This window comes from Lactuca serriola, chromosome 1, assembly GCF_051521515.1.
Source record: "Lactuca serriola cultivar US96UC23 chromosome 1, Lser_US96UC23_V15, whole genome shotgun sequence".
Lineage (NCBI taxonomy): Eukaryota > Viridiplantae > Streptophyta > Magnoliopsida > Asterales > Asteraceae > Lactuca > Lactuca serriola.
In genome coordinates this window covers 233,848,093-233,858,647 of record NC_136408.1, presented here as the reverse complement: position 1 = coordinate 233,858,647, position 10,555 = coordinate 233,848,093, and positions in this window count along the sequence as shown.

Below are 10,555 nucleotides of genomic sequence, written 5' to 3'. Positions count from 1 at the left end.
ATCGCGACCTTTTAAAAATAAATAATAAAAATAATTTCAAAATTTGCCAACGGAATCTAAAGGAAAGTTGTAGAGCGTAGTCTCACCTACGCGTGGATATAAAGAACGTCGAAAACGGAGTTTGTATGAAGAAGATATGAATTTTTGAAGTTTATTAAATAAATAAAATATAAATTTTATGATTTAATCTCGGCATTATCCGAAGGTGGAGTCACCAGGTCGATCCGAGTTACGCCCAACGTACTCGAGGACTAGGCCTTGGATCGTCCACGTTGCCCCTATGCGAGGCTAGGCCCCGTTCCATCCGAAGCTCCGAGGCAGTCGAGGAGGCGGTCACGCATGACGCACGCGTACGCCCAGCGTACCGAGGCGGTTCCCAGCCACTATAAAAGGGATGCGAGGGTTCCGACGAAATGGCTCATTTTCTCTCAACTTTCTTGCATTTTTGCCTCATTTTCCGTGCACGTGCTATCCCGAAGCCCCGGTTTCCTTGCTCAAGTCCCAAAGGTCGTTTGTGCTGCCGAGGTTCCCGAGAATCCCGAGAAAATCTGCTTTCTCGAGTCGAAATTCTGCTCGGTTTTCATCTCGCCTTCTTCAATCTTTCAAGTGAGTTCATACCCCTATAATCCACACTTTTAAATGTTTTATAAATGCTTTTATATGCTTTTAAAAGGGGGGGGGGAATACAAATAAAACACACGATCATTATCGTGTGTTATATGAAGTTTCATTATACACTTTTTATCAATGTAATCATATGTGATTTATAGCTATTATAGGGAAATTTTCGTATGCAAAATATATCATGATAACATCTTGCCTTTTGAAATGGAAAATGTTGTTAAATATATATAAATCAAACACTCTTCTTATACTGTATGTATATGTGTCCATTTTTGGCACTACAAAAGTTATACTTTTCATAACAAGTGAGCATTTCACTAAGGTTTGCTATAAAAACAAGACACATTTTAGAAAACTATAAAAGGTATAGTTTTACGAGAACATCACGAACTTTTACATACTAGAAACGCTATTTCAATGAGATACATTCATATACAAGAACGAACGAACATTTTCATACGTAAATCTATTTTATACTAAGTTTTGTGAGACATTAAACTTCACGTACGTCCGAGTACACATTTCAAGTCCTGTATTATATACCAGAATCCCTTGGAGGGGGAGCATGGTGTTTGTGTATAGATCTATACGTGATTGACAACCCCGTGCCCTGACTGTTAGCTACAGTACACCATTTAGGGTGACAAACGTCAGAACATTCCAACGCCTGAAGAACGTTGTGTATAGGCATTTCTAGTCAATAACATGGTTATAAAACTCACATGGAGTATTAAAAACGCATTGATTTACGGGGTTTTTCAGACGTCTTGGCGACTTTACATGTGCATAAATTAACTACTTAGGCATGAAAAACATTATTGTGTAATAGTTTTGGAACTTCTAATCTGGCACCCAAATACAGAAAAGCATAAATTTTCTAGAAACAAATATTGGTCTTGATAGAAGGCTACATTTATACTTTTAGAAAATATGGGATTTTCTAGGAAGCAACAAACAAAAACAAAACATATCATTTTAGTTCATACAAACATTGTCATTTAATACTTATGAAACTCACCAGCTTAAATGCTGATCTACTCTTTCAAAACTACTTGTATGTCCTAGGGATTCAGTAATTACAGGTAACAAACAGCTTTTGAAGAAGAGACGCTGCGGCGCCAGTTTAAATTCACATTTTGGCATCATATATTAATTGGTTTTGAACATGTATCTTTTAGCAATGTAAACCTTCAATTATATATATGATTGTTATATTGCTTTCTTTACGATGTATTCAATTGTTACGTTACCACATGAAGTCATCCGCCCCCGAACGTTTCCGTCGTTCCGGTTTAGAGGTGTGACAGACACATAAGTCAAAGCAAATCATCGAGTGGCCCAAGATATCGCTTTTACCCTCGTAGGATAAAAGGAATAGATAAACTTCAACTTATATGCTTTTACTATTACTCATCAAATCATACACAACAATCCATTTTATAACATCAAGTTACTGATGCGTTTACGTATTATCAATGCATAACCAACTTGCAAACAATATACCATATATCTAGGTTTAAAGACTATATGATATTATCGTCTCACAATCACTCATGATTAATTCCATGAAGTGATTCAAGTGAGTGCAGGTTTAATCCAATACTCAAATCTTATTTCAAGAGCACTCATGAACGTTGCAACAAACCTTTGTTATGTCTAACCACTTAGAAAATCTACAAGACAGTTCATGACAATTTTCTTTCAAACCTACTTCCAAAGTATGATCGAATGTGGATTGTTTAAATAATATTATTATTTAGGAAGTCAAAACATGCAAAGTGAAACAATAGTAAATAATTAACACAAGACAGTAACTTTAATTATAAATAAAACACCTTTATTTAATCATGAAATGTTAATTATAATTTATCTATTACAAGTTTCAAAAAGCTATCTAATCACTAAAACTAATATCGTCCATCAGCCCAATGCTCCTAGCGTGCTGCAAGTACTTAACCCTACTTAGTCCCATCGTAAGTGATTTGCTGGGTTCTCCTCTGACAATACCATATTTACTACGAGGAGACCCTCTTCTACCTGATGTCTAATGAAATGATAATTCATGTCGATATGATTGGATCTTCCATGATCCCTCGGTTCCAGGTTTACGCAACCGCACCTTCGTTATCGCAGAAAATCTCCATAGGCTCATTTATGGCAGGCACAACTCCAAGGTCTCTGATGAAGTTCATCAACCATATTTCCTCCTTTAATGCTTCACTAGCTGCTATGTACTCTGATTCACACGTTGAATCGGCTACGATCTATTGCTTGGAACTTTTCCAAGTCACTACTCCTCTATTCAGGGTAACGACCCAGCACGACTGTGAGCAGAAATTGCCTCGGTCAGTCTAAAAACTGGCATCACAATACCTTCGAACCCTTAAGTCATCACTCCCACCAAGGATAAGGAACCATTCTTTCGTCCTTCGTAGGTACTTAAGAATATTCTTGACTGCGGTCCAATGTGCTCTACCAGGGTTCCCTTGATATCTGATGACTATGCTCAAAGCGAAAGCCACATTAGGGCGAGTACAAGTCATAGCATACATGATCAAGCCAACTGTGGTAGCGTAAGGTACTCGACTCATCTCTGCTATCTTAGCTTCGGTACTCGGGCTTTGAGTCTTACTCAACTTGGTATTGCTTTGGATTAGTAACTCCTCTTTCTTGAAAATTTCCATACTACAACGCTTTAGTACCTTATCCAAGTAAGTACTTTGACTAAGAACCTTTAGTATTTTACACATGTTTCTTACTATCCTTATCCCTAGAATATAAGCAGCTTCTCTGAGGTCCTTTATAGTGAAGAACTTCCTAAGCTAGGACTTTACCTCTTATAGGGTTGGGACGTCGTTTCCTATGAGCAATATGTCGTCCACATACAAAACAGGAAAGCTAACTATACTCCAACTGGTTTTGACATATACACATGACTCATCCTCGCTTTGCAAGAAACGAAACTCTTTGACTTTCTCATCGAACCAAAGATTCCATCTACGAGACACTTGTTTCAATCCATAGATGGATTTCTCAAGCTTACATACTCTATTAGGGTTTTTTGTATCGACAAAACCCTCTGGCTGACTCATGTAAACATCTTTAGCCAACTTCCCATCATGGAAAGAGGTTTTGGCATCCATCTGCCATATTTCATAATCATGAAACGCAGTTATGGCTAGCATAACCCTTATAGACTTTATCATCACTACTGGTTATAAGGTCTCATCATAGTCAACTCTGGGAGTTTGATTAAAGCCCTTCGCAACCAATCCTGCCATATAAGTGTGTATTTTCCCATCCATGTCGGTCTTCTTCTTGAAGATCGATTTGCACCTAACCGTCTTATGACTCGGTACATTGTCAACCATGTTCCAAACTTGATTGTCATACATGAACTGAATCTCGTTGTCCATTGCCTCTTTTACACTTTGCAGACTCCGGGCCTGCCATGGCTTTCTTTTAGCTGTTAGGTTCATCCAAATTTACTAGTGTACTTTCACTAATAAACATAATACCCTCACTTGTTATATGAAAGCCATATAACATAGGTGGAACACTAACTCTACTGGAATGTCTAAGAGGTAAGGACTCGTCAATCGGTTCAACATGAGTTTCCTCCTTGGGTTGAACGCCAACATTAGAGGTGCCTTCATTGCTTGATTCTTGAAGCTCTTCAAGATCAATTTGTCTCCCACCATCCTCTTGGCTTATGAGTTCTTAGTCTCAGAAAACCCCTCTCCTCGCAATGAAGACAAAATTGTCACTCGGTCTATATAAGAGATAACCAAAGGACTTCTGCGGATAGCTGATGAAAATACACCGCTCACTACATGGTTTGAGCTTGTCGTGAGTCTCTCGTCTTATAGAAGCCTCGCAACCACAAACCTTGATATGTGCTAACGAGGGAGCTTTCCATGTCCACATCTCGCGAGGTGTTTTGGCAACCTTCTTAGTAGGGACTAGATTAAGGATATGGGCGGCAGTCTCTAAGGTATACCCCAAAATGAGATAGGTAGTGAAGCACAACTCATCATTGAATGAACCATGTCCAACAAGGTTCAATTACGCCTCTCATCCACACCGTTCAACTGCAGTGTTCTTGGTGGCGTTAATTGCGAAACGATTCCGCATTCATTGAGATCAAGTCGTCTTACCGCTAGTACGCCTCATTCACGAAGTCGGTTTATAAGGGGGGTATGAGATTGTTGCCTATAAAATGGCAACTTAATGGGTTTCCACTCTCACCCACCGCTTCCTTGATCGGTGGCCGGTCGTTAGTCGAATGGGTAGGACAAGGACATATAAATTCTCATTAAAAGTATGATTAATATTATAAAGTAAGTAAATGTTTTATTAAAATTGCCAATCTTAGTTACTTTAGGAAAATGTGAATAAGGTGCTAATCCATGAAATTACACTTTACACTTTGTTTACGTCGTTAGTGGAGCGTGTGTGGTTAACCGACACACTAATTTGGACTTAACAAGGTAGGTAAAGGGTGACTTAAAGTTTATTAAAGGTCGGTGGAGCGCGTATAGTTAACCAGCTCATCAATTGAGTAATAGACAATGAGGGTACCAAGCGATTTGTATGGTTACTTCACACCTCGTTTTGTGATCCTCGGTATCCCAGTCACAAAACTTGGAGGGCACACTCGAGATTGAAACATGCCTTTGAAAAGTTCATTGAATCTCAAAAGAATCTTGGAATTCCTAAGAGCCAAACTAAAAACATAATAGATTAATATTTTGTTTTTGGTGGAAATTGGTGAATCGTCATTCACCTACCTTTCAAATATGTTATTACTTAGATTACGGCATACCTCTTCTAAGTATAATATATTGTGATTGGGTCCTAGCCTTAATATTACATTTGGCTGTTTATTAAGGACTATATTTATATCTAAACTAATCTTGTCTTTCTTCTTGCTTACATGTCTTCAAACAATGCTGCTTCTGGCTCTAATCCTAATGGCTCCTTTACCCTTATGAACTTGTGTTGGGAAGTCACTTTTGATGGATCCAACTTCAATGAATGGATCAGAAACATCAGGATGATTACTTGCTACGAGGACAAGGAATATGTCCTCGATAAGGAGCTTAAAGAGATTGATGAGACCACTGCAACTCCCTAGGAGATCGCTGACTTCCGGGCACATGAAAGGGATGCCACCAAAGTGTATGCATCATGATGGCCACCATGACAGCAGAACTCCAAAAGTCCTATGAGTACTTCTACCCTTTTGAAATGCACCAAGACTTGATGGAAAGATACCATGAAAGTGCCCGACAAGAGAGGTATGAGATCATCTCCTCCAAGATAACAACCCGAATGAAGGATGGTGAACCCATCACGGGCCACATGCAGAATATGCAAAGATTTGTGGACCGTCTGCTGAAGCTTAATGTGAACTTCCCCGAGGAGCTTGTAATAGATATCATTTTGCACTACTTACCCTCCTGCTATGATGAATTCCAGATGACATATCCCATGAATAAGGAAGAGGTCACACTTAACAGACTTCAAGGACTCCTAAAGACCACAGAAAGTGGTCTTAAGGGTAAGTCGGTTGTTACTCCTACTCCTACCAACTCTGCCCGTGTCTTGGTAATTTGAAAAGGGAAGGGTAAGAAGAGAAAGAGCCCCTCGAAGGGTACCAAGGGTAAGACCCTTGAAGGATCCTCTTCAAATGGAACGAAGAAAGGTTTTGTCACTCCTTCTGCTGACCCAAAAGAGGCTGAATGCTTCTATTGCCATGATAAGGCAGATTGGAAACGGAACTGCCCAAAGTACCAGCAAGATGTGAAGGATGGGAAATTTCAACCCAACCATGCAGGTATTTACACTATCTTATCTAATAACTCACCCTATTCAAACTCTTAGTTCCTTGATACCGGTTGCAGTATTCATATATGTTCTGGTTTTCAGGGACTAAGAAGAAGTGAGAATGTGGAGCATTCAAGAATAAACTTGATCATGGGGAATAGGGAAGCTTCACATGTCACCAAGATTGGAGTTTATAATTTATCACTAAGTAGTGGGTTTAGTTTAGATTTGAATAAATGTTGTTACTCGCCAGAAATATCAAGAAATATTATTTTCTTTCATGCATTGTATAAACAAGGTTTCACCTTTTCATTTGATAATGAAGTTGGTTTGATTAATGCTTTCTTTAATAATGTGCTTTATTTTAAAGCATTACCTTGTGATGGTGTGTATGAAACTGTATCTATTGTAGATAACTTAGGAAATAATGTATTGTGTATTGATCTGTTAATGATAATAACTTGGATAAAGCATTATTATGGCATTTTCGTCTTGGATATATAAGCAAGAAACGCATAGGCCAACCCCAAAACAATGGAGTCTTGGAATCATTTGACCTAAAGTCAAATGATAGTAGCAAATCATGCTTACTTGGAAAAATAACAAAGTCTCCCTTCACTGGTTCTTGTGAGAGGGGTGAAGGTTTGTTGGATCTCGTACACACGTATGTGTATGGACCCTTCAAACATGCCACAAGGGATGCTAATCGTTATTATTTGACTTTTACTGATGATTACAGTAGATATGGATATGTCTACTTAATAAAGCATAAGTCAGAGACTTTTGAAAGGTTTAAAGAGTTTAAACAAGAAGTCGAGAATCAATTGGGCAGGAACATTAAGATGCTTCGATCCGATCGAGGTGGTGAGTATCTTAGTTTAGAGTTCCTCGACTATCTTAGGGAATGTGGGATTGTCTCACAATTGACACCTCCCAGGAAACCGGAGTTGAATGGTGTGGCTGAGAGGCGTAATCGAATCTTGTTGGATATGGTTCGTTCCATGATGAGTCGAGCTTCGCTACCAATCACATTTTGGGGGTATGCCTTAGAGACTGCCACCCATATCCTTAATCTAGTCCCTACAAAGAATGTTGCCAAAACTCCTCATGAGATGCGGACTGGTAAAGTACCCAAACTAGACCACATCAAGATTTGGGGTTGCGAGGATTTCATGAGACGCGAGACTCATTATAAGCTCGAACCTCGAAGTGAGAGGTGTATTTTCATCGACTACCCACATAAATCCTTTGGTTACCTCTTCTACAGACCTAGTGGGAATGTGTTTTTTGTAGCTAGGAGGGCTGTCTTTCGAGAACAAGAGTTCATAAGCCAAGGAAACAGTGGGAGGCAAGTTGACCTTGAAGAAATTCAAGAGTCAAGTGCTGAAGAAACTTCAAACCCTAGCACTCAACCTGAGGAGGGAACTCCTGTTAGGAATGCGCCTGAGCATTACTATGGATTCCATATTACTACAAAAGGTGATACACTTATTAGTGATGAGACACTAGTAGGGCTGGATGAACCTAACTGTTACGCGGAAGCCATGGCAGGCCGTGAGTCAGCCAAGTGGAAAGAGGCAGTGGACAGCGAGATACAGTCCATGTATAACAATCAAGTTTGGAACTTGGTTGAGAATGTACCAGGTCGTAAGACTGTAGGGTGCAAATGGATCTTCAACAAGAAGACCGACATGGATGGTAATGTACAAACTTATAACGTACGACTGGTTGCAAAGGGCTTCTCACAAACTCCTGGAGTTGATTATGATGAGACCTTTTCTCCAGTAGCGAAGACTAAGTCTATTAGGGTTATGTTAGCCATAGCTGCATTTCATGACTATGAAATATGGAAAATGGATGTCAAAACTGCTTTCCTTAATGAAAAGTTGGCTGAGGATGTTTATATGAGTCAGCCAGAGGGTTTTGTCAATACAGAGTACGCTAATAGAGTGTGTAAGCTTGAGAAATCCATTTCTAGATTAAAGCAAGCACCTCGCAGATGGAATTTTTTCTATGATGAGAAAGTCAAAGAGTTTGGCTTTTTCTAGGAGTGAATATGAATCTTGTGTATATGTCAAGGCTAGTGGGAGTATAGTTAGCTTTTTGGTATTGTATGTGGATGGCATACTACTCATAGGAAACGACATCCCAACTCTGCAGGAAGTTATGTCTTGGCTTGCAAAGTGTTTCTCTATGAAGGACTTAGGAGAAGCTTCCTATATTCTAGGGATAAGGATCTTGAGAGACCTGAGAAAAGACTAATTGGACTTAGTCAGAGTACCTACTTGGATAAGGTGCTGAAGATATTCAACATGCAGGACTCCAAGAAAGGAGAGTTACCTATTCAGTGTAACACCAGATTGAGTAAGGCTGAAATCCCGAGTACTGAGGCTGAGATAGCAGAAATGAGTCGAGTACCTTATGCTTCGGCTGTAGGATCGATCATGTATGATATGACGTGTACTTGACGTGATGTAGCCTTTGCTTTGAGCATGGTTAGCAGGTATCAAGGGAACCCTGGAAAGGCACACTGGACTGCGGTAAAGAATATCCTCAAGTACACACAGAGGACTAAGGACTGGGTCCTTACCCTCGGTGGGAGTGATGACTTGAAAGTTGTAGGGTATAGTGATGCTGGTTTCCAGACTTATAGGGATAATTTCCGCTCACAATCGGGCTGGGTCTTTACCCTAAACAGAGGAGCAATCACTTGGAAGGGTTCCAAGCAGGTGACAGTAGCTGATTCCACTTGTGAATAAGAGTATATAGCAGCGAGCGAGGCAACAAAGGAGGCAATATTGCTGAAGAACCTCATTGGAGACCTTGGAGTTGTACCAGCTATAAAGGAGCCTATGGAAATTTTTTGTGATAGTGAAAGTGCTATTGCCTTAGCCAAGGAACCAAGGGATCACGGGAGATCCAGCCACATCGACAGAAAATATCACTTTATCAGACATTGCATAGAAGAAGGAATCCTCGTGGCAAAGAGGGTATCATTAGATGAGAACCCAGCAGATTCCCTCATGAAGGGACTGAGTTAGGTTAAGCATCTTCATCATGATCGGAGCATAGGGATAAAGGATGATATTTGTTTTAGTAGTTAGATAATTTTGGAAATTTGTAAAGTGTAATTGACAATTGATGTTGAATAAAAGTTGTGTTTATTTATGAGTAAAGTGTTGCTATCTTCGGTTAATCGTTTACTATAATTTCTTTTGCATGTTTTGACTTCCAGGATATTATGTTTTGTTTTACATATTATTCAAATTTTATAGAGTCGGTCATATGTTGGAAGTAGATATGAATTAAGACTGCCATGAAGTTGGTTGTAGGTTTCTAGTTTTGGGACAACAATTCATGAGTACTCATAAGTTCTGAGTATTGGAATCAACCGACGCTCACTGGTATCACTTCAGGGAATTTATCTCGAGTGATCGTGAGACGGTAACCTCATATAAGTCTTCAAACCTAGAGATATGATTTGTTGCCTATGAGTTGGTTATGCATTGATTGTACGAAACCGTATTGGTAAGTCGATGTTATAAAAACGTGATTTTATGTATAATTCAACAAGTAGTAGAGCAAGCATATGAATTGAAGTTTATCTGTTCCTTCTTGGATTAGAAGATGATATCTGGGCCCCTCGATGATCTTGTTTTGACCTATGTACCGGGCCCGGTCATAACTAAGTTGATGTGTTCATTTAAGTTCTTTGTCAAACAAATCGGAAATCGGGAAAACAAACTGCTGGGCAATAAGTAAGACATTGTTCCATGTATTTGACCGGCTGATATCTAGAATAGAGGATTATATGATCACTTATCTTGAATGGTGTATCATCATCTTCTTAGTTCCGAGAGACCTTGATAGAGCAACGATTGCCGATCGGTTCCTGAAGTCATACTTGCAGTTATAGTTATTAGACTTATCCAAGTGGGACACTGTTGGATAAGGTGTCTAAGTCCATAACTATTTCTGGTATGTACTTGACCTGACCAAGCATGGTCGATTTGGGTTGCATGGCACCATGCATCGGATAAACTAAATGAGAGAAATAACACTTATGGTTTATTAATATATTATAAGTTCTAATATATTAATA